Source organism: Phyllobates terribilis, unplaced genomic scaffold (assembly GCF_046119375.1).
Source record: "Phyllobates terribilis strain yellow unplaced genomic scaffold, ASM4611937v1 Scaffold_2__4_contigs__length_985480577, whole genome shotgun sequence".
Taxonomy (NCBI): Eukaryota; Metazoa; Chordata; class Amphibia; order Anura; family Dendrobatidae; genus Phyllobates; species Phyllobates terribilis.
This window is the reverse complement of record NW_027362762.1, coordinates 381,148,134-381,173,175: the sequence shown is the minus strand read 5'-3', so window position 1 is coordinate 381,173,175 and position 25,042 is coordinate 381,148,134. Positions and strand designations below refer to the sequence as shown.

At 43.5% G+C, this 25,042-nt stretch overlaps 1 long non-coding RNA gene across 1 annotated transcript in view; it reads left to right on the top strand.

Moving 5' to 3' along the window:
• Window positions 1-572: 572 nt before the first annotated feature.
• LOC141252402 (uncharacterized) overlaps window positions 573-25,042 on the top strand; it is a 220,868-nt gene continuing 196,398 nt past the window's right edge. Inside the window, exon 1 of the long non-coding RNA XR_012313826.1 lies at window positions 573-1,090. This is a non-coding gene — a long non-coding RNA (uncharacterized lncRNA). The remainder of the gene's footprint in view (window positions 1,091-25,042) is intronic.

Sequence of the window (25,042 nt, the reverse complement as noted above, 5' to 3'; positions counted from 1 at the left end):
TATACACATTATATTCAAACGCATTTCTTCAAAGGGGAAGTGTGGCCAGCATGTTCATATCCTTACAGAAGCGTGCAGCTGCATGCAGATATAAATTCAAGCACAGCAAGAGGAATAAAAGTAAACAAAGAAAAATATGCTCTTAATGATTCCACACAAGTTTGTTTAAGGAGTAACTAAATCGTTTATACAATCAATATATTTTATTTGTCCTCTTAATTGCAAGCAGATCTGTTGGGATCAGGGTCCTGAGAACCCCACCAATTAGTTAAAAAAAATCATGTGAAGCATGCAGCTCAGGAGACAGTCTTGGAGGAGAGTATAGTCCTTATGGAGCTAGACAAGCAAGTGTTTGCGATTGTGTGAGACAGTAAGCATCCATTCCATGTTAATGTCTGAACAAATCCAATTCACAAGAGTAACAGCAGCATCCAGTTTTAATCAATCTCTTTTATTGTGTCATAACAGAAGCTGCAATGTTTCCACCCTTAAACGAGTTATCTGGTGTAGAAAAAAAATTAAAGAAATGTGACTATAAAGTCCTGAGCATCTTCAATTAACAAATCACACTTGTTTGGTTTGGGGAGGTAATCAATATACCGTAGGTTAAAATAGCCAGCATCTTGTTACACTTCTGAGATGGGAATGTTTGGACATTGTTGTAGTATCGGACTCCGGCCAATAGGTCACTGTTGCCTCTGGAAGGGACTCTATGTCTGATCTGATCTCTATGGCTGACAGCTTTGTGTTTTAGTCTGTTGGAGCAGGAAGCTAACTGAGCAGGACATTAGTGTGAGATCCTGAAAGCTCAGTGTGTGCAGTGTGCTAGGAGCTGAGCAGATTAGTGAGGAAAGGTGTAACTGTTCCTGTGACTTCTGTCAGAGAGGAAGAATTATTTTGGGGGGCGACTATGGTTGGATGTAGCATTGGATTCCCCCCAAGGCATCTACTGCAACGTGAATGGCCTTCTGCTAGCCTGTCAGGCTAAAACTACACTCCAGATGACAAGTCCAGGATCCACTCCTCGACCTCCCAGCTAAACGGACGGATGGATGATAAGGCAGCCTCTTCAGTGATCAGTTAACGGCCGGTAAGTCCTGAGCTCAGGCCCCACCTCAAGGATCCTGGTGGGAGCATGCACACAGACCCTAGAGAGAGTTTGGCTCCAAACATAGATTCTCAGTTGGAGACATTGTTTGCTAATAGGGCTGTGTGAACCTTAGCTAGATACTCCCCTCAGTGGGTGAGCTTGTGTACAGATAGCATAACAGAATTGTAATCTTAGAGAATTGTTAAGTTTGTGAATCTCTGCGCTGCACCACTCCAGGGGCCTCTCGCAGCCATCTGATTACATCCTTGCTCTTGTAAACTCCTGGTTACCGCATTAGGCGGAACCACAGGTCAGGCAAATTATAGTGTATCCGATAATACATTTTGGGCCTGTTAGTTGTGCAGCGCAGGGGTCATAGCTGACCTGGGCTAGGTGTGTGTGAAATTTATTTGTGTTTCTTTCTTGTGTTTCCAGGGTTACTCAGTTTTCGTTGTCAGTAAAAAGCAGTTCCCTGACAAATTGCCTGGTAGTGTTCTTTGTCCTCGGCCTGCTGTATTCTGGGAGAGACCACCACGGTACGCGGTCTACCCACTGACAGAAACCTGACATAGAATGTTAATATTATGAGTGCCTGTGACAGGGCCGGGACAAGGTATTTTGATGCCCTTGGTAGATGAAGGCGATGGTGCCCCTCCCAATGAAGCCTCAACCCCCATGTAACGGAATGGGTCAGAGACTAAGGTAACAGGAACCCTAACAAACTCACCTCCCCCTCTAATGGGTCAGGTAACAAGCTCTGATGACCTCTTTCACTAGAATTGTTATCTGTTTCACCAAAAAATACCAGCAAAAGTAAAAAAAGTGGTGTACTTTAGAGGTGAGGCTCAACAGGGAGTTTGTTTTCATAGTTAGATATGGAATAATTCATTGCTTGCAGACCATTTACACGATAACAGGGAAAAATAGCAATATTCATCCCTGACATCCTATATTTTAAATGTCAAACCCAAGGACAGTCATGGAAACTAATATTGCTTAACTGTAATGGGGGGGGGCATTTGGTTTCAATTAAGGTGTACAGCATTTGGGGGATACCCCAATGAAAGCTAAACAGAGCCCATTATAATGATGGTTTTTATACCCGTCATGCAACAAATACAGTCGCAATCCTACTGATAGGTCATCAATGTAAAAGTAATGGACAACCTCTTTATGCATCAATATTAAAGAAATTAAAGGGGTTGCCCACTACTTGGACTCCGGTTCTCCCGAGGATTGTGTGACATTGTTGTGTGACGTGATCATGGCAGCCAATTAGTCCTCACACTTCCTTTAGAAAATTGAGGTTCGTCCTAAAGAAGTGTGAGTGAAGCATCCCATCAGCAACTGCTGATTGACTGCAGTGTTCATGAGGCATAACAATGCCACATGAGCCACGGGACACCTGACACTGACATCGTTGGAATGGCGTTGGTGAGGTAAATGAGTATCTGTTACTTTTATTTTACACTGGGGAATATTGTATTTAAAACGGAGTTGTCCAAGTAGTGGACAACCCCTTAAAATAGAAATGTTATGGTGGCCATGTATATATTGAGCTCATATCCTTTAAGGTCTCTGGATACGTAATGGAAAAGTGTCCAAACCATAAACCTATAGACCCCAACTCACTAAAACTGGCGTTTCCTTCACCAGTCTAAATGAGGGGCGTGAAGGAATGAGACGCCCAGAATTCATTAAGAGGCGCATGCACACCTTAACAGTGCCTCCAAAGACTGGAGTAACATTTCTGGCATAAGAATAGCAGCCACTTTAGATTAATTTGACAGGCGGGCGTACCCACGGCCTATCCCACTCTGCCTCCTCTCCAGCTCCACCAATTTTGACTGAGCTTCCCAAAACTGGAGTGTAAACACGGAAAGTTGCAAAACTTTTGCGCAGCTTCGCATTGCTCAGAACTTTTGTTACTCTTTTAAGTGTTTTACATCAGTATTCTAGCATAGACACTTTGATGTGTGAGCCCCATAGAGTTATTGATATTACATCAGGTATATGTCAATATTTTTCTAGGTCATCGTGGAGGAAATATAATACAATCTATTATGAACAAAACTGACAATGGATATAAAAATGTATTGCCATATAAAATGGCTTAATCATTGACCATCTTCAAGGAAAAAAAAAACAGATGTAGTAGACACTTTTAGGACACAAGCTATATTTTTAGCTGCTGAAATGATTGTCACATTACTCAAGGAACTGGAGCAAGCGAAACAACCTTTCACAAGGACAATGATTAATATTTAAAGCTGTTTTAATCCTGCAATAGCATTCAGAAAGCTAAACTACCACTTTTCTGTTTGTAACTAATATTAACTAAATGGGCTTTTCCAGGCTATTAAACTAAGTAGATAAAGTAAAGCACCTGTGTGTTTCAATCAAGACTAAAATCACATGCTGTGATATGAAAAAAATTAAAACATTCGGAAATATGATCATTCACAATATTTAAAGAGACACTAAACCTTGAATGACAATAAAAAGATACATATAGTACATACAGTGCCTTGAAAAAGTATTCATACCCCATGAACTTTTTCCCACATCTTTTCATTTAACACCCACAAACATAAATATATTTTATTGGGATTATATGTGATATACCAACGCTAAGTAGCAAGTATTTGTGAAGAGTAAAGGAAATGATACATATGGGGCATGAATACTTTTTCAAGGCAATGTAAATATATGTCCCACAGCTGAGCCTGTAAGAATTTAGGTAAGCTGCACAAACAAGTCGTTTTGCTTGCATAGAAGAAGCACTTTTTTCCCAACCACTTATATCACTGTCACATCTTCTCCGGGACCCTCTCCTGCAACGTCTGCAATACAGCCGTATTCATTCTGCGGGTGGCACTGATGATGGAGGAGACGTTGGGACCAAACATTCTAGGTGGCTCAGGGTCTGTCTAGTCACTGAGACTAGGGTGGCTGCAATTGTAGTGCAATTTAGTATGGCAGTATGTGCCTGCTGTCCAGCTGGTGTAATCAACTGCCTCCTTTAGCCTATGGGACAGTACCCCACCTTACTAAACTCTCAGCTTACTACTGGGATTTGCCAGATATAGTTTTACTAGCCCTGTTCACATGTCTTGTCCATCTCCTGTTTAGCTTGCTTTGCTGAAGTCAAGATATACTATATCTACAGCATTTCCCTGATCCACCCAGTCAGTGATTCTGTCATAGAAGGAAATTACGTTAGTCTGGCATGACTTGTTAGTTACAAACCCATGCTGACTCTGGTTAATCACTTCATTCTTATCCAGGTACTTACATACATGTTGTTTAATAATTTGTTCAAAGATCTTTCCTGGTATAGAAGTCAGACTCACCGGCCTATAGTTCCCTGGGTCCACCTTCTTCCCCTTTTTGAAGATAGGAACAACATTTGCTCTTCTCCAGTCTTCTGGGACTTCTCCTGTTCTCCAAGAATTTTCAAAGATTATGGAGAGTGGTTCTAAAATTTCTTCTACGATCTCCTTCAGTACTCTGGGGTGTAATTCATCTGTACCTGGAGACTTGAACTCATTTATGTTAGCTAAATATTCCCTCACAATCTTTCTGTTTACAGATAACTTTGATTCCTCTATTCCTTTAAAAGGACAGTGAAGATCAGTTGATGTTACATTTTCTTTCTGAGAGAAAATGTTTTCTATTATTTTACTCTAAAGAGGATAACCACAATATGCATCCAGGAAGCTGGTCATGTGGGTAAATTGTGTCTCTGCTGCCAACTTGAGAGACGGGAATGCCGACGTTCACTGTGTACTCACTGACAGTATAAGCATGCATAGGGCCTGGAACAGGGGTGCTGAAGTGAGAAGTAAAGGAGGGGGTTAGGGTCTGCCATGCTTGTACACACCATTCTAGGACATTTCAGAGTTTTAATTGGAAAGTGGACAACCCTTTTAAGAAGCTATTGGGTTTCTTTTGCAATATGTTTTGGTCATTATCCATCTGTACTGTGAAGTGCCATCCTATCAGTTTTGCAGCATTTTTTCTGAATTTGAGAAGAATGTATAGCTCTCTTCACTTCAGAATTAATTAATCTTCATCTATCCACAGTCAGGGGACAGAAACAGTAACACCAGTTCCACTTTCAGCAATGCATGCCCATGTCATAACACTGCCTCCACCACATTTGGCAGATAATATAGTATGTTTCAGATAATAAGACTTTTCTTCTTCATACTGTTCTCTACCATGACTTTGGTACAAGTTAAATTTGCAAAGCGCTTCTAAAAACAATCAGCTTTGCAATTTACCTCTTATTAAGATCATGGCTGTTTTCAAGAACGGAGGGATTTTGAATTTTATAGATTAGTGCTTGTTGCCATCCACCTCTACAGTCTATCGGTGGTGACCGTCTGCTAGCCAGACTGTTTGCTATACACACTGGTCAAAATTGTTGGTACCCCTGGTTTAATGAAAGAAAAACCCACAATGGTCACAGAAATAACTTGAATCTGACAAAAGTAATAATAAATTAAAAATCTATGAAAATGAACAGATGTAAGTCAGACATTGCTTTTCAACTCTGCTTCCACAGATTTAAAAAAAATTAAACTCATGAAATAGACCTGGACAGAAATGATGGTACCCCTGAAAATAATGTGACAAGAGGGACATGTTAAATCAAGTTGTGTCCACTAATTAGCATCACAGGTGTCTACAATCTTGTAATCAGTCAGTGGGCTTGTATATGGGGCTACAGATACTCACTGTTTCGTGACATGGTGTGTATCACACTTAACATGGACCAGAGGAAGCAAAGGAAAGAGTTGTCTCAGGAGATTAGAAAGAAAATTATAGACAAACATGTTAAAGGTAAAGGTTATAAAGCCATCTCCAAGCAGCTTGATGTTCCTGTGACTACAGTTGCACATATTATTCAGAAATGTATGATCCATGGGACTGTAGCCAACCTCCCTGGACGTGGCCGCAGGAGGAAAATTGATGACAAATCAAAGAGACAGACAATACAAATGGTAACAAAAGAGCCCAAGATAACTTCTAAAGAGATTAAAGATGAACTTCAAGCTCAAGGAACATCAATGTCAGATCGCACCATCCGTCGTTGTTTGATCCAAAGTGAACCTCATGGGAGACGACCAAGGAGAACACCATTGTTGAAAAAATGTCATAAAAAAGCCAGACTGGAATTTGCCAAACTACATGTTGACAAGCCACAAAAATGAGACAAAAATGGAAGTTTTTGGCAAGGCCCATCAGCTCTATGTTTACAGATGAAAAAATGAAGCATATCAAGAAAAGAACACTGTCCCTACTGTGAAACATGGAGGAGGCTCTGTTATGTTCTGGGGCTGCTTTGCGGCATCTCGCACAGGGTGTCTTGAATCTGTGCAGGGTACAATGAAATCTCAAGACTATCAAGGGATTCTAGAGAGAAATGTGCTGCCCAGTGTCAGAAAGCTTGGTCTCAGTTGCAGGTCACGGGTCTTGCAACAGGATAATGACCCAAAACACACAGCTAAAAACACCCAAGAATGGCTAAGAGGAAAACATTGGACTATTCTGAAGTGGCCTTCTATGAGCCCTGACCTAAATCGTATTGAGCATCTTTGGAAAGAGCTGAAACATGCTGTCTGGAAAAGGCAACCTTCAAACACAAGACAACTGGAGCAGTTTGCTCATGAGGAGTGGGCCAAAATACATGTCGTGAGGTGCAGAAGTCTCATTGACAGTTACAGGAATCGTTTGATTGTAGTGATTGCCTCAAAAGGTTGTTCAAAAAAATATTAAGTTAAGAAGAGTACCATAATTTCTGTCCAGGCCTATTTCATGAACTTAATTTTTTAAAAAATTCTGTGGAAGCTGGGTTGAAAAGCAATGTCTTACTTTCATTTGTTCAATTTCAAAGATTTTTAGTTTATTATTACTTTTGTCAAATTCAAGTTATTTCTGTGAACATTGTGGGTTTTTCTTTCATTAAACGAGGGGTACCAACAATTTTGACCACGTGTGTAGAGCTGGCAATTGTTACTCAGAAGCTAGCCATGTTACTGGATCCATCAGTGCCCCAGCACTTCTCTAATGCTGCAGAGGCTAGGGAGTATTTGATTGCAGCATCAGTGAGCACACAGTTCGGGCCAATGGCATAGTCATTCCGCTGTTCCGAACTGTTTATCATCAGGAATTTACTGCTCCCTGGCAAGCAGAAAGGCTAGAGGCATGAGAGCAGTGTGCTCTTGAACAAAGAAGTTGCAACATCCTCTTTAGGCCACGTTCACACGTTCAGCATTGGGTCAGTATTTGTAAGTTAAAATCAGGGCACCTGGGGGTTTAAGGTGCTCACCACACATCTAGATAAGGTCCCTGAGGGGTCTAGTTTCCAAAATGGGGTTACTTGTTCGGGGTTTCCACTTTTTAGGCACATCAGGGGCTCCCCAAACGCGCCATGGCGTCCGCAAATTATTCAAGCAAATTTTACATTCAAAAAGTCAAATGACGCTCCTTCCCTTCTGAATCCCTTCTGAACCCTGCCGTGCGCCCAAACAGTGGTTTTCCCCTACATATGGGGTATTAGCATGCTCAGGAGAAATTGCACAACAAATTTTGGGGTCCATTTTTTCCTGTTACCCTTGCGAAAAAAATGTAGGTCTAAATTTATTTTTTTTGTGAAAAATGTAAATGTTTATTTTTGTCTTCCACATTCCAAAAATTCCTGTGAAGCACCTGAAGGGTTAATAAACTTCTTGAATGTGGTTTTGAGCACCTCGAGGGGTGCAGTTTTTAGAATGGTGTCACTTTTAGGTATTTTCTGTCATAAAGGCCCCTCAAAGTCACTTCAAATGTGATGTGGTCCCTAAATAATGGTTTTGTAAATTTTGTTGGAAAAATGAGAAATCGCTGGTCAACTTTTAACCCTTATAACTTCCTAACAAAAACAAATTTTGGTTCCAAAATTGTGCTGATGTAAAGTAGACATGTGGGAAATGTTATTTATTAACTATGTTGTGTGACATATCGCTCTGATTTAAGGGCATGAAAATTCAAAGTTGAAAAATTGTGAAATTTCCAAAATTTTCACCTAATTTCCGTTTTTTTCACGAATAAATGCCAGCTTTTTTTATCACTTTCATGTCATGAAAAAACAGTCTCAGAATCAGTTGGATCCGTTGAAGCGTTCCAGAGTAATTACATCATAAAGTGACAGTGGTCAGAATTGTAAAAATTGGCCTGGTCATTAACGTGCAAATTATCTTCAGGGTGTAAAGGGGTTTAACCACGAACGATAGTTGATTTTAATCAATAGATCTTGGAATAATAATAATTTCCACAATTGGATGTATTTAAATAAAATGTTCCTGTGTGGAGATGATCTTATAAATGTGCCCCTGCTGTGTACTGTGTAATGGCTCCTGGGCAAGGGAGGAAGCACAAGATTATACAGACATTACAGCACGGGATCACAGATGATTCTTTCTGTGAGGTAAAACATTTCACTGCCTGTTTTTAAACAATGTTTTACTTCAAAGAAAGAATCAGCTGTGATCCCCTGCTGAAATGTCTGTATACTCTTTTGCTCACCCCCCTGGCCAATGGTTGTTTCTGACCATGTACGGAACCTGGTCTGATCAGAAACAGCCATTGATTAAAATGAACTTTTGTTCGTGGGAAAACCCCTTTAATTGCAGATGTTGACAGTGTTATATCCACCTCCTTCAGAGTATTTTTATTTGGTTAGATGTTGTCAAAGGATTTTTCTTTATCGGGGAAAGTGTTCTGCTATCATCTAATTTATTACATCGCTGGAACTTGGGTTCAAGTCCCACCAAGGGCAACATCTGCAAGGAGTTTGTATGTTCTCACCATGTTTGCGCGAGTTTCCTCCTGGTATTCCAGTTTTATTCTGCACTCCAAAGACATACTGATAAGGAATGTAGATTGTTAGCCCAAATGGGGACAGTGACGTCTGTAAATGAGTGTGGAATATGATGGCGCTATATAAACGAGTAATCTAAATAAATAATAAGCTGTCTTTGCTGCTTTTCCTGGCATTTTAGCATTGTTGAGCTCGTCAGTGCATTTCCTTGATTTAGCCAGTTCTGAAATTTCTGCTTCCTGACAGGCTTGTTATGATTTTTTTTTAATTTCGTTTATAGATTTGTTGTTTTTTGGCATCTATCCCTAGCACTAACACCTCTTTAGGCCACGTCCAGATAGCCGTATTTTCAGTGACTGTCTTGTCTGTGTGCGCAAGAGATACAGTGGGGGAAATAAGTATTTGATCCTTTGCTGTTTTTGTAAGTTTGCCCACTGGCAAAGACATGAACAGTCTATAATTTTAAGGGAAGGTTAATTTTAACATTGAGAGATAGAATATCCCAAAAAAATCAAGAAAATCACATTGTATAAATTGTAACATACCTGGTGGCGTTCTTGCATAGTGCTCCATCCCCCACTATGCAAGATCGCAAACTTGATCATCAGTCCAGTCTGCTAGCCTGGCTTCTTTCCATGCTGTCTGCTTGCCTCTGTTCTGGCTGCTTAAGGGCGGTCCCCGTTCACTTCCTGCTTCTTGTAGCTGCTGTGGGCACACCCCTAATGCGTCCTCAGCCTATTGCTGTCCGTCACTGGATATTTAAACCAGCTTCACCTGGAAACTGGTGCCTGAGCAACGTGTTAATTCAGTGTGCTCTTTCACTCTGAATGTGCCAGGTCCTATTCTGTGTTTTCTTGCCTGCCTGCCTGTCTGCCTTCCTGGAGGCTGTATTTTACAGGCCTGTCTGAACACGCTCCTAGCCGGTTCGTCCCGCCCTCTGGGGGCTGCATACCCAGACTCGCTCCTGTATCTCGCTGCAGTAACAGTTCCTGTCTGAACTGTCTCCTAACCTGCTTCCTGTTTTTCTCTATGTCCGTACCTTCCCTTTCTCCTGCATTGTCTGAACCAGCACTTGGCTTTACCTTGGCTCGTTCCTGTATTTTGTTGCAGTAACAGTTCCTGTCTGAACTGTCCCCTAACCTGCTTCCTGTGTCTCTCTATGTCCGTACCTTCCCTTTCTCCAGCATTGTCTGAACCAGCACTTGGCTTTACCTTGGCTCGTCCCTGTATTTGTTGCAGTAACAGTTCCTGTCTGAACTGTCTCCTAACCTGTTTCCTGTTTTTCTCTATGTCCGTACCTTCCCTTTTTCTGCAGAGTCTGAACCTGAGTTTAGAGTCCACTTGCTACTTCATTGCAAGTATCTTGTGTGTATCTGGTTCTGCCTTTCTCTTCCAGTCTGTTCCGTGTGAACAGAGCCCTGTCCCCTCCGCTCTGCCTTGTTCGCTGCTCCGGTGGTTTCTGCCCGCTCTGCTTTGTTCGCCGCTCCAGCGGTTCTTGCCTGTTCTGCCTTGCTCACCGCTCCGGCGGTTCTTACCTTCTCTGCCTTGCTCACCGCTCCGGCGGTTTCTGCCTGCTCTGCCTTTGCTCACCGCTCCAGGCGGTCTCGCTCTGCTCTGCCTTTGCTCACCACTCCAGGCGGTCTCGCTCTGCTCTGCCTTTGCTCACCGCTCCAGGCGGCCTCGCTCTGCTCTGCCTTTGCTCACCGCTCCAGGCGGTCTTGCTCTGCTCTTGCTCACCGCTCCAGCGGTCTCGCCCTGCTTTGCTCTTGCTCACCGCTCCGGCGGTCTCGCCCCGCTCTGCTCTTGCTCACCGCTCCGGCGGTCTTGCTCTGCTCTGTTTGTCTACCGCATCTGCGGTTCTGTTCCTGAGTCCCAGTCTGTATTGGACCTTATCCCGTCTGTGCTCCAACCTGCTAGTGCCTCCCTGTCTGCACTCAAGCCGTGCTTGCCTGTACCCCCTGCCTGCATAACCGCCTGCCTGCATACCAGTCGTGCCTTCCTATACCCACCAGTCAGTGTGCCAGCCGAACCTGACAGTTCCTGTATTCCCCGGTGTGGGTCAACAGCCGTGTCTGGGGTCAGACCTGGAGTAGCACCTGGTCCCTCTGCTCGGTTCCTCCCTGGTGCACTGGCGTTGTATGCCGTCGTGCGACCTTGGTTGGATCGGGCAGATACTTAGTTACTCCCCTCCAGGCACTCTCCGGTTCATGGTCCAGTGGGATCACTAAACACGCACACGCCAGTCAGTCCGGGCGTGTGCATAACAGTTTGCTCAGGCCATGGTTCCAGTTGAGCCCCCACGGCCCTTCACTCTCAGAGACATTTTGAATCCGTGTCCAGCGAATACGTGCATTAAAAAATAAATAAATAAATAAATAAAAATATTTTTCTCTAGCTATGGCCCAGGTGATGTACGCACCAGTCCAAATGGAGCTATCAGCACTCGTTCCTGCGGATCCGCCATGGTATTATGGGGTATCCAAAATGAAGTCGTGCATTTGTGGAGCAATGCATGCTGCATTTCAAGTTCTATCCTCACTATTTTCCTACCGATCGGGTTAAAGTGGCATTTATGATGTCCTACCTAGCGGGTGATGCCTTGAAATGGATCACCCCCCTATGGGAAGCATGGAATCCTATCGTCCTTGACCTGCAGGTCTTCCTGGTGGCCTTTCTAATGGTCTTCGATGACCCCAATCCTGAAGCCTCTGCTAATGCTTCACTTCCCAGTATCCCGGAGCAGCCCCGATGGGAAATGTGTGTGGGTAGCTCACCAGTTCTCCAGCCCAAAGAGACTGATGCCCACCCAGAATCTATACAGGATGACTACGCTCCGCAGAATACTTCTCTTCCCAACCTCAAGAGGCAGTCCAGACGTGCTAGGTGTAGAGACAAACCATCACGCCAGGTTCTGTCCTCCCAAAGACCTCTTATTCCCCAGCCTGCAGAAGCAGCTACTCGCACTATATCCATGAAGGTTGACCATGTTCGGCAGACAAAGCAGAGGCCAGAACTCAGTCACAAATCGGATTGCAGTCCCACTGCGGTTGTTTGGGTCCCCCTGATGGTCTTTGTCCAGTGAAGGTTGGAGAATCCCAAGACATTAGGCCTGTAGGAGAGGCTGCCCTGGGCCTTAGTGTTTCCTCTCCACAGATAACCATGACTGTCTCCGTGGCAAGTAAAAGCCTCAGATTTACTGGAAGTTTCGGACTTAAAGCCTTGAAGAGTCAGTGTCTGATTCCTGTCCGAAAACTCCAGAAGCCAGTTTGGGCATTGTCTGCAGAGGGACGAGCCCTACTCAGAAACAGTCAAAAGATGTCTGTACAAATTAAGCTCCAGATTGGAGCATTACACTTGAAGAAGCTTTCCTTTCAGGTGCTGACTGGTTTACCCACAGGTCGTCCAGAGCCGAGAGATCTAGTGCCCGCTCAGGTCTGGAGACCCTGTATGGTGTATCCTGGGGGACTACTAAGGTACAAGGGGTGTCCAGTCCCCATATCTTCAGGACAGTCAGCAATGTCTTCTTCTTCACCAGATCTGCTAGTCGCTGACTCGCTGTGCGCTGAAGTCTCCGAAGGAAGAGAAGCGGAGGCAATGTCCCGACACAGTCTCGACGATTGTACCAATGATCTGGCTTCAGGTACCGTCCCGCCTCACAGACATGTCATTTCTGAAACCAGTTTGAGGATGGTCCCAAAGCATGGACCCTCCATCTCTAATAAATCTGGCCTTGCGTCCATCGAGGCAGTGGATACCTCCAAGTCTCTGCACCCCTCCAACCAGGCGGAGGACCTCCAGTTGCCTCCTGAATCCTCCGGGGTGCTACCTGATAACAAATGGAGAGAGACTTTCCTACACCCTGTACATGATACCTCGCCCACTTCATCCAGTGAGCTTGACCAAGTGGACCCCGAAGCAGTGGTTACCCCCGAGTCTCTACACCCCTCCAACCAGGCGGAGAACCTCCAGTTGTCTCCTGAATCCTCCGGGGTGCTACCTGATAACAAATGGACAGAGACTTTCTTACACCCTGTACCTGGTACTTCACCCACTTCATCCATTGCTGAGGATGGCTTGATGGGAGGAAGCATCCTAGCTACCAAGATAATGAGACCAGGTTAGTTTCCTCTGGTGGACAGTAGAGGTAGTCCTCTTAAAGAGAAGGATTGGCCTCCAAATTCTCTGCAGAACACCCTTGCAAGCTTGAAGAAGAGGGGGCATAAAGGGGGGGGGTACTGTAACATACCTGGTGGCGTTCTTGCATAGTGCTCCATCCCCCACTATGCAAGATCGCAAACTTGATCACCAGTCCAGTCTGCTAGCCTGGCTTCTTTCCATGCTGTCTGCTTGCCTCTGTTCTGGCTGCTTAAGGGCGGCGCCCGATCTCTTCCTGCTTCTTGTAGCTGCTGTGGGCACACCACAAATGCGTCCTCAGCCTATTGCTGTCCGTCACTGGATATTTAAACCAGCTTCACCTGGAAGCTGGTGCCGGAGCAACGTGTTAATTCAGTGTGCTCTTTCACTCTGAATGTGCCAGGTCCTATTCGGTGTTTTCTTGCCTGCCTGTCTGCCTTCTTGGAGGTTGTATTTCCAGGCCTGTCTGAACACGCTCCTAGCCTGTTCGTCCCGCCCTCTGGGGGCTGCATACCCAGACTCGCTCCTGTATCTCGCTGCAGTAACAGTTCCTGTCTGAACTGTCTCCTAACCTGCTTCCTGTTTTTCTCTATGTCTGTACCTTCCCTTTCTCCTGCATTGTCTGAATCAGCACTTGGCTTTACCTTGGCTCGTTCCTGTATTTGTTGCAGTAACAGTTCCTGTCTGAACTGTCTCCTAACCTGCTTCCTGTTTTTCTCTATGTCCGTACCTTCCCTTTCTCCTGCATTGTCTGAATCAGCACTTGGCTTTACCTTGGCTCGTTCCTGTATTTGTTGCAGTAACAGTTCCTGTCTGAACTGTCTCCTAACCTGCTTCCTGTTTTTCTCTATGTCCGTACCTTCCCTTTCTCCTGCATTGTCTGAACCAGCACGTGGCTTTACCTTGGCTCGTTCCTGTATTTTGTTGCAGTAACAGTTCCTGTCTGAACTGTCTCCTAACCTGTTTCCTGTTTTTCTCTATGTCCGTACCTTCCCTTTTTCTGCAGAGTCTGAACCTGCTCCTAACTCCTATTCGTTGTCGCTGTACTTCCGTCTGTGAGTTTAGAGTCCACTCACTACTTCATTGCAAGTATCTTGTGTGTATCTGGTTCTGCCTTTCCCTTCAAGTCTGTTCCGTGTGAACAGAGCCCTGTCCCCTCCGCTCTACCTTGTTCGCCGCTCTAGCGGTTTCTGCCTGCTCTGCCTTGTTCGCCGCTCCGGCGATTTCTGCCCGCTCTGCCTTGTTGGCCGCTCCGGCGGTTCTTGCCTGCTCTGCCTTGCTCACCGCTCCGGCGGTTTCTGCCTGCTCTGCCTTTGCTCACCGCTCCAGGCGGTCTCGCTCTGCTCTGCCTTTGCTCACCGCTCCAGGCGGTCTCGCTCTGCTCTGCCTTTGCTCACCGCTCCAGGCGGTCTTGCTCTGCTCTTGCTCACCGCTCCGGCGGTCTCGCCCTGCTTTGCTCTTGCTCACCTCTCCGGCTGTCTCGCCCCGCTCTGCTCTTGCTCACCGCTCCGACGGCCTCGCTCTGCTCTGTTTGTCTACTGCATCTGCGGTTCTGTTCCTGAGTCCCAGTCTGTATTGGACCTTATCCCGTCTGTGCTCCAACCTGCTAGTGCCTCCCTGTCTGCACTCTAACCGTGCTTGCCTGTACCCCCTGCCTGCATAACTGCCTGCCTGCATACCAGTCGTGCCTGCCTATACCCACCAGTCAGTGTGCCAGCCGAACCTGCCTGTTCCTGTATTCCCCGGTGTGGGTCAACAGCCGTGTCCGAGGTCTGACCTGGAGTAGCACCTGGTCCCCCTGCTCAGTTCCTCCCTGGTGCACTGGCGTCATATGCCGTCGTGCGACCTTGGTGGGGTCAGGCAGATACTTAGTTACGCCCCTGCAGGCACTCTCCGGTTCATGGTCCAGTGGGATCACTAAACACGCACACGCCAGTCAGTCCGGGCGTGTGCATAACATAAATTAGATAAACTTTTTTGCATTTTGCAGTGGGAAATAAGTATTTGATCCCCTACAAACCATTATGAGTTCTGGCTGCTACAGACGAGCTTGACGCTCCTAATCAAATCGTTACCTGCATTAAAGACAGCTGTCTTACGTAGTCACCTCTATAAAAGACTCCTGTCCACAGACTCAATTAATCAGTCAGACTCTAACCTCTACAACATGGGCAAGACCAAAGAGCTTTCTTAGGATGTCAGGGACAAGATCATAGACCTGCACAAAGCTGGAATGGGCTACAAAACCATAAGTAAATTACTGGGTGAGAAGGAGACAACTGTTGGTGCAATAGTAAGAAAATGGAAGAAATACAAAATGACTGTCAATTGACATCGATCTGGGGCACCATGCAAAATCTCACCTCGTGGGGTATCCTTGATCATGAGGAGGGTGAGAGATCAGCCTAAAACTACACAGGGGGGAACTTGTTAATGATCTCAAGGCAGCTGGGACCACAGTCACTAAGAAAACCATTGGTAACACGTTTCACCTTAAAGGTTTAAAATCCTGCAGTGCCCGCAAGGTCCCCCTGCTCAAGAAGGCACATGTGCTGGCCCGTATGAAATTTGCCAATGAACACCTGGATGCTTCTGTGAGTTATTGAAAGAAGGTGCTGTGGTCATATGAGACAAAAATTGAGCTTTTTGGCATTAAGTCAACTCGCCGTGTTGTGAGGAAGAAGGATGAGTACAACCCTAAGAACATCGTCCCAACCGTGAAGCATGGTGGGGGAAACATTATACTTTGGGGATGATTTTCTCCAAAGGGGACATGACGACTGCACCGTACTGAAGGCAAGATGGATGGGGTCATGTATTGCGAGATTTTGTCCAACAACCTCCTTCCCTCATTGAAGATGGGTCATGACTGGGTCTTCCAGCAAGACAATGACCCAAACATACAGCCAAGGCAACAAAGGAATAGCTCAAAAAGAAGCACAGTTAGGTCATGGAGTGGCCTAGCCAGTCTCCAGACCTTAATCCCATAGAAAACTTATGGAGGTAGTTGTGGCTCCGAGTTGCAAAGCGATAGCCTCAAAATCTTAAAGAAGTTGTCCACTACTTTATATGAACACCCCAATGTATCCCCCCGGGGCCCAGAAGTGTTTTTGTAAATACCTTTTCTGCCTCTGAGCGGCGCTATCGCTGGCCGCTCAGAGGCATCATGTGACCCGTCAATGATGTCACGTCAAGTGAGGCGTGACATCAGTGACGTGCTCCCCGAGGTGGATGCTAGGCTGTGGGCGGGGTTACCCTGTGCGTCACACTCAGCATCCACCGAGCGTTTTCCCAGTGAATGAGGAGAGGGAGAGCTCACGGTGGATGCTGGGGGTGACGCGCAGGGTAACCCTGCCCACAACCCAGCAGCCACCGGTGGAACGTGGAAGAGGGACCCTCGGCTGCAGCCTGGACTTGTCTTGACGTCAGCGGATGTCAGACCCGGCTGCAGCCGGGGGTCATGTGATGCCTGTGAGCGGTCAGTGATAGCGTCGCTCACAGGCAGAAAAGGCACCACAATAGTATTTAGAGAAACACTTATGGGCCCTGGGGGAATACATTGGGGGATCATATAAAGTAGTGGACAACCCCTTTAATGATTTAGAGATGATCTGCAAAGAAGAGTGGCCCAAAATCCTCCTGACAAGTGTGCAACCCTCATCATCAACTACAAAAAACGTCTGACTGCTGTGCTTGCCAACAAGGATTTTACCACCAAGTATTAAGTGTTGTTTGCCAGAGGGATCAAATGCTTATTTCTCACTGCAAAATGCAAAATGCAAAAACGAATTATCTAATTTATACAATGTCATTTTCTTGTTTTTTTTTTTTGGATATTCTATCTCTCAATGTTAAAATTAACCTACCCTTAAAATTATAGATTGTTCATGTCTTTGACAGTGGGCAAACTTACAAAAACAGCAAGGGATCAAATACTTATTTCCCCCACTGTAGCAGACTGGCCGAATTATAACCAACGGGCCAGAGCACACCATCAATTGGTCCATGTGAAAAAATTTGCAGCATGCACTAGTCTGATCCATTTAACAAACCAAACCAGTGCATGCTATAGAAGGCAACTAGGCCTTCTATTAGACTGTGTGCCCACGATGCGTTTTTTAAGCGGTTCCGCAGGGGCAAAAATGCTGCAGAAACGCTTAAAAAATGCATGGTAGAAGGCCTGCCATGTTCCCCAATGATAATCTGCATGTGCTGTGCACATGCTGCGGAAATTTCCGCTGCGGATTATCATTGTGGAAAAAAACACAGCACTACCAATTATTTTGCGGAAGTGCTGCGTTTTCGCCGCCATTGACTTGCATTAGACCGCATGGATTACGCATCACTGTATATGTAGATGCGCATTCCATGCGTTCTAATGTGCGGATGGTACCCAGGTCTAGAGAAGAGGAGATTCTCCTCCAGACCTGGGTACCATAGAAAACTGTAAAAAAAAGAATAAAATAAAAAATAAATGTATACTTACCTTCTGGTGGCCCGCGGTGCGCTCCTCCTCGCATGCCGGCAGTTCGCGATGGACTGAAGGACCTGCGCTGACGTCATAGTCATGTGACGGGTCACGCGACGCTGACGTCGGCAGGTCATTCAGTGTACCGCCGCTGGCAAGGGAGAACGGAGTGAAGCAGGACACCGGGGGCCATCAGAGGGTAAGTATATATTTATTTTTTTATTTTTTAACATTCTTTCGGTCACAGTATATAAATCCATGCCGTTTTCATGGATTTATATAGTGTGACCAAGTTGACAAGCACTTTCCAAGTGATGCTAAAATTGCTTGGAAAGCGCTTGTCAACCCGCATGCGGAAATGCAAGTGAAGAACGCTTCACATCCGCATGTCCCTGGCAGGAAAAACGCATGTACAATCCGCCTCTACAATCCGCATGCGTTTTTTTCTGCCAGGGAGATGCAGAAACGCTCAGGAAAAAATCCTGAGCATTTCTGCATCGTGGGCACATAGCCTTAGTCTTCTACTTCCTGTTCTCCACATAGAAATTAGCAGCAATAGACTGAGACACAATTGCTTGCATAGAGGTGTTATCTGTGCATTCTGCAATGTGGCACGAGGCCATTGTGAAGGGATGGGGAGAAGGTAAGCTTTGATATCACTTATTGTGAATAGTGGATCCTGTGTTTTCTGCTCTATTTTTAGGTGTTACCTTTCATTGTAATCCAGCCTGTGATGATAATAAGACTCCTGAAAAGTTATCAGTACAATATGGAAAGTGAGAGTTGAATAGAAGGCCTAGTGGCCAGTGTGAAAATTGCAAGATTTCAGTTTTTGCTTTTATTTACATAGATATATTTTTAAGCATTTTTGATAATGTTTTTATTTGTATTTTCCATATCACTATCTAACACAAAAGCTTATGTAAACAGCTGGTCATTTTCTGATGCCACATTCCCTTTAATTTGCCATGAAATAATGTGATAACAGACCAAACCAGAACATGCACTAAAAATTCCTTTGAAATCCCTAAACGGTAGAATAAAACATCTTGCTTTCACATTTTAATGAGAAATCATTTGTACTTGTATACAGAGCTTAAATTCTGAAATATCTGTTACTATCTAAGTACACTGTGTGCATAATTATTAGGCTAGTGAGTATTTTGACTTTATCATCATTTTTATAACTCTGACCTCTATAAACTCAAATGTTTATTGGATAAAGCATGTCAGGTGATGTGTTTTTGTGTATCAGGGTATACAGAGTTATTCGGAAGCTTGTTTTTCTCAGGAAAAATGGACCAAAAAAGAATTTTAGAAAAGTCGAAAATTGAAAAACTGTTCAAAAGTTGCTAAGATATTGGGGCGTGATCACAGAACCATGAAAAGCTTTGTTGAAAATGGTCAACAGTGTTGAGAAAAAAAAAAGATTACTGCCAAAGTTTTGAAAAGATTCATAAACGTAAAGAGACTTACATGTACTTGTGGACCCTTCTATCAACAGGATATTTACGGCAAAAGAAAATGGTACACCTCTGAACAGTGTCTGGGAGGCTGTGGTTGGTACTGCCCGAAAAGTTGATCATCAACAGATCAAGAAACTGACAAACTCCATTAATGGAAGGCTTATGACTGTTATTTAAAAAGTTACTAAATATTTTTGGTATATTTTGAGTGGTTTGGGTATTATTCTCACTTTAACAGTTGAAAATGTACAATTGAGATGAGAAAATTTACGTTTTTCAATTAGTTGTATAATAATTCTGCTCACTAATAGTTGAACATTCATTATGCCACATAGATATTCTCCTAAGAAAGACAAAACCTCACTTTTACTTTCTTAAATATGCAGATTTATTGACCTTTTTGATTGACTGACAGCACTGAAGTTGTTCAATAATAAAATTAATCATCAAAAATACAAATTGGCTAAAAGTTATGCATGCAGTGTACTTCTGAATCTAAATGTTTAGTGTATTAATTCAATGCAGTCAAGGTATTTTCATAAGTGGGTGTTTTGCTGCAATATTGTAGTGTTTTGGGGGTTTTTTGGCTGTTTTTTTTAGCATTCTGTGCAAAGTGCAAAATATTTTTCTATTATTTAAAAAAAAAAAAAACCAGACTAAAATCTACTGGAAAAATATGAATCTTCATTCATTTATTGATTTGGTTTGATTTGGGAGTGATGAATAGTGATTTAATTAGGTACACGTGGCATCCAAAAGTCTTTTTACAGTGAATTCATAATTTCCAACGTACTTTTTGAATGGTTCAGAGATCGTAATGCAAATGATTCATTGTTCATTGTGTCTGCTAAGCATGCCTGTAAGCTAAGAACTAAGTACAAACGCTAAGAATATATTATTGTCAAGTGACATTGTAAAATACATTATAGCATAGTTGGGAGTGCCTATTTCTGCACTGTTAGTATTGAGAAAGTTACTTCTTAAGATAATATTGCTTACTAGGTTCAATCATACTTGCCAGCTTCTCCAGTTTAGAAAACCCATTTCCATCTTCCTTATTATAAATTTTTTTAGGGGTATTCCCATCTCCAAGAATCAATCTCAATACAGTGGGGAAAAAAGTATTTAGTCAGCCACCAATTGTGCAAGTTCTCCCACTTAAAAAGATGAGAGAGGCCTGTAATTGACATCATAGGTAGACCTCAACTATGAGAGACAAAATGAGAAAACAAATCCTGAAAATCACATTGTCTGATTTGGAAAGAAATTTTTTTCAAATTTTGGTGGAAAATAAGTATTTGGTCATCTCAATACTTTGTTATATATCCTTTGTTGGCAATGACAGAGGTCAAACGTTTTCTGTAAGTCTTCACAAGGTTGGCACACACTGTTGCTGGTATGTTAGCCCATTCTTCCATGCAGATCTCCTCTAGATCAGTGATGCTTTGGGGCAACACGGACTTTCAACTCCCTTCAAAGGTTTTCTATAGGGTTTAGATCTGGAGACTGGCTAGGCCACTACAGGACCTTGAAATGCTTCTTACAAAACCACTCCTTCGTTGCCCTGGCTGTGTGCTTAGGATCATTGTCATGCTGAAAGACCCAGCCACGTTTCATCTTCAATGCCCTTGCTGATAGAAGGAGGTTTGCACTCAAAATCTCATGATACATGGCCCCATTCATTATTTCATGTACACGGATCAGTCGTCCTGGTCCCTTGGCAGAGAAACAGCCCCAAAACATGATGTTGCCACCCCCATGCTTCACAGTAGGTATGGTGTTCTTTGGACGCAACTCAGCATTCTTTCTTCTCCAAACACGCCGAGTTGTGTTTCTACCAAACAGTTCTACTTTGGTTTCATCTGACCATATGACATTCTCCCAATACTCTTCTGGATCATCCAAATGCTCTCTAGCAAACTTTAGACAGACCTGGACAAGTAATGGCTTAAGCAGGGGGACACGTCTGGCACTGCAGGATCTGAGTCCCTGGCGGCATAGTGCGTTACTGATGGTAGCCTGTGTAATGTTGGTCGCAGCTCTCTGCAGGTCCCCCCGTATGGTTCTGGGATTTTTGCTCACTGTTCTTGAGATCATTTTGACCCCACGGGGTGAGATCTTGTGTGGAGCCCCAGATCGAGGGAGATTATCAGTGGTCTCGTATGTCTTCCATTTTCTAATTATTGCTCCCACAGTTGATTTCTTCACACCAAGCTGCTTGCCTATTGCAGATTCAGTTTTCCCAGCCTGGTGCAGGGCTACAATTTTGTTTCTGGTGTCCTTCGACAGCCCTTTGGTCTTCACCATAGTGGAGTGTAGAGTGTGACTGTTTGAGGTTGCGGACAGGTGTCTTTTATACTGATAACAAGTTCAAACAGGTGCCAGTACTACAGGTAATGAGTGTACGACAGAGGATCCTCTTAAAGATTAAGTTACAGGTCTGTGAGAGCCAGAAATCTTGCTTGTTTGTAGGTGATCAAATGCTTATTTTCCACCAAAATTTGAAAAAAAAAATTCTTTCCAAATGTGATATTCAGGATTTGTTTTCTCATTTTGTCTCTCATAGTTGAGGTCTACCTATGATGTCAATTACAGGCCTCGCTAATCTTTTTAAGTGGGAGAACTTGCACAATTGGTGGCTGACTAAATACTTTTTTTCCCCACTGTATGTTGTAGGTGTAATAATAATAATAATAATAATAATAATAATATTAACAAAAAGCTCCAATTAGAAATGTAGTATTATTATTTATTTAGATAGCGCCATTGATTCCATGGTGCTGCACATAAGAAAGGGTTACATACCAAATACCAATATCACTTACAGTTGTCACAACTAAAAATGATAGCCTGGTACAGAGGGAAGAGGACCCTGCCCTTGCGGGCTAACATTCTACAGGAATGGGGAGGATACAGTAGGTTGGTGAGGTTACAGTAGCTCCGGTGTTGTTGAGGTGGCAGCAAGCAAGGTCATGGCAGGCTGTAAGCTTGTTTGAAGAGAAGGGTTTTCAGGTTCTAGTATAGTTCTTCAGATTTGCTATGTTGCTTACCTCATGTAGGGCATTGCAGTAGCTTAGGTATTCATGGTTATGCCCACTCATATAGTGACAGTTAGTTAGTTAGAAAGCTATTAGTGGTCATAACCATGGATACCTAAGCTACTGGAATGCCCTACAGAAGATAAGCGACATAGCGAGTCTGAAGAACTATGCTAAATTTCTAATTGGAGCTATTTGATAATATTATTATACCCCTTTAAGTTCAAAAATAAGGTCCTCTGTTCAGGATCCTCATCTCTTGGGTAGATTGCCAAAGTATTTATAGAAGAATCCACAATGTGTAATAATACATTCCTCCTGTGGTGAAAAATTTAACACTTACCTCGAATTCAGAAGTCCTTAAAACACAAACTGTATACTTCCAACCCAAACTCAACAGCTTCATAGATGTTATGTCTGTGTCTGAATCCTCTTCAATGACAGGTTGCTCTGCAGATAGCGCTGAGTGATGCAGGCACGGTGCTGTTTAACATTAGCAGGGCTGGGGCTTGTGATGCTAACCAGCCAAGGATTCTATGTGTAACTCTCGAATGCTGATCAGATCACTTGTAAGCTTCTCTCTGCTCTGAGCCTTGGGAGGTGACACACCTTATTTAAACTCCCCAGCTCAAAGCCAGCTATAAGTTGTTTCTTACTGGTCTGTTGCTTTGTTAAGACCTGCATCTAGTATCACTTCTGACATTAGCTTGTATTTCTTACCACCCAAATGTCTCACGATTCTGTCTCTGACCTTGACCTCCTGGTTTTGACCGAGCATCACGTCTATTCTCTGCAAACTCGCTCCACTGGCCAGCAGTCACTCTGTAGATGCAATTAGGGGGGCCTGTGTAAGTCCATATCGCTGTAAAGGTTAAAGGGTTAAGTCCAATGTAGACCTGTGACCTGCGAAGAGGAATGGCCTAAGCAAAGCCTATCAAAGGAAGCCCTATTTAGCGCTTCCAGCCTTCCACAAAAAGTGTGCCTTTACAGTAGACATCTGTGAGAATGTTGAGTTTGAGTCAGGAGTGTATCATGGTCCATAGTCAGACCATGATACACGGATGTCTGTATCACGGCTTGCTGCCAGGTTTCCCCACAGATATAGCTGATAGCTGGGAATTCCATCAGGTGAGACACATGGTCATTAACTAAATATCATAGGACCCTTTAACAAATAGGATATGTCGAAACTGGATAACCTCTTTAAATAGGAAAAAAAGCAAATGTTTAGACAATATTTTGCTCTGCAGTATAGTATTACCATAGACAATCAATGTTATAGAAAAACGAGTCCTTGAACAATGAATGTGACTGTTTTACCTAAAATTCATTATCACAAATCTCTAGTGCACAATAAATAATTAAGCTGGAGCTCAGATGAAAGTAAGAAATTAACCGCCAAGTATATTCAAAACTGTCATATGAGAAGACGTAGATTAAGGAGTTGCACGGAAAGTACACAAGATAAAATCATTCACACTAAATATCTGCAGGGGAAATATTGACTCATCTTTGATGTTCCAGTGTTAGACAAAAACAGATTTTGCTTTTAATCTCTATATATTCCTAACTGTAAGTTTTCCATCTGTAATGACTTTTTCCAGTGCAGTTACGTAGCACTCTTCATTTAACCATTGTTGTTTTTCTTAAATGGGGAGATTTAGGAATTGAGGTTACCCATTGAGGTTACCACATGTTGAGAGGTTACCCATTAGCAACTAATCAAATTCCAACAATCTTTTTTCAAATGCCGTTTTGAAAGTGAAAGCATTAGCCTGATTAGTTGCTATATGCAACTGCTCCATTTTTTCAGCAAGTTTAATATGTGTGATTTAGTTAGGCCGGGTTCAGATGGCAGCATTTCACGGTCCCTACACAAATACCCAGACTGACCGCAGGTCTTCTAACCTGAATTTACAGTCTCATATTTGTCTATGAGGCTGTAAGCTCAGGTCAAGAGGCCCAGAGTCAATCTGGTTATTGCGGTCCATATACAAACTGTGAAATACATCCTTCTGAACCCGGTCTAATTGTGTCAATATTACAAAAAGCGTCCAATTTTATTGCGCCTAAATATCCACATTGCTGCTAAGCAATGTGCAATCCAGATTGTACTCAGATTACTCCGGGGAAATAAAGTAATTCTAATGGCCATGCTTCCATAAATAATTAGGATAACATGAATAGTGCTGTTTTCCATCCTCACAGTACCTGTAATTCAGTGTGACACTTGAGCTGCTCCTTGGTGCTCCCCCTCCCTTTTGGGATGTCACGTCACACATCAAGCGGCTTGCTGCTAGTAGCTGCCAGCCCCCTAATAACCTCTGCTTCTATTCAGTCCTAGATCAGGGAGTAGGCCACACCACCATGCCCCCTGATCTTGGACTGAGTAAAATGAGATTATCAGGGGGCTGGCAGCTACTAGCAGGCAGCAGGCCACACACTCACCACGCTTCCTGATCTTGGACTGAATATAAACAGATATTATCAGGGGGCTGCCATCTACTAAAGGTTGGGGAGCAGTCCACGCCCCCACCCATCTTGTGCCTCTGGCAGCCAGGACAATTTTCACATTATTTTGCATAGCATTCTTAATTTGCAGCTTTTTTTCACAACTGCCTAAAACTTTTACACAGTATTGATTATTTTTTAAAAATAATCAGAACTGAAGAGACCAAAAACTTGGTTTCATTCTGAAAAATTTAAATCAGGCATATGTCACTTTACATAAAAATAACTTCATAATGCCCTTATGTATCCACTTGGTACTGTTTTTTTCATGACACGTTGTACTTTATATTTGTAGTAAATTTTAGATTGATATGTTTTTAAAGGGGTTATCCAGTCAAAAGTGATAAGTCTGCAGTTACTGTGTGTGACTGCAGACTTATGAAACTCTGCGCTGCGGAGATTCACCAGTATGAGACCCGGTTACGGAGGCTATGTACACATTATATATACCCCACACCCACAAACTAC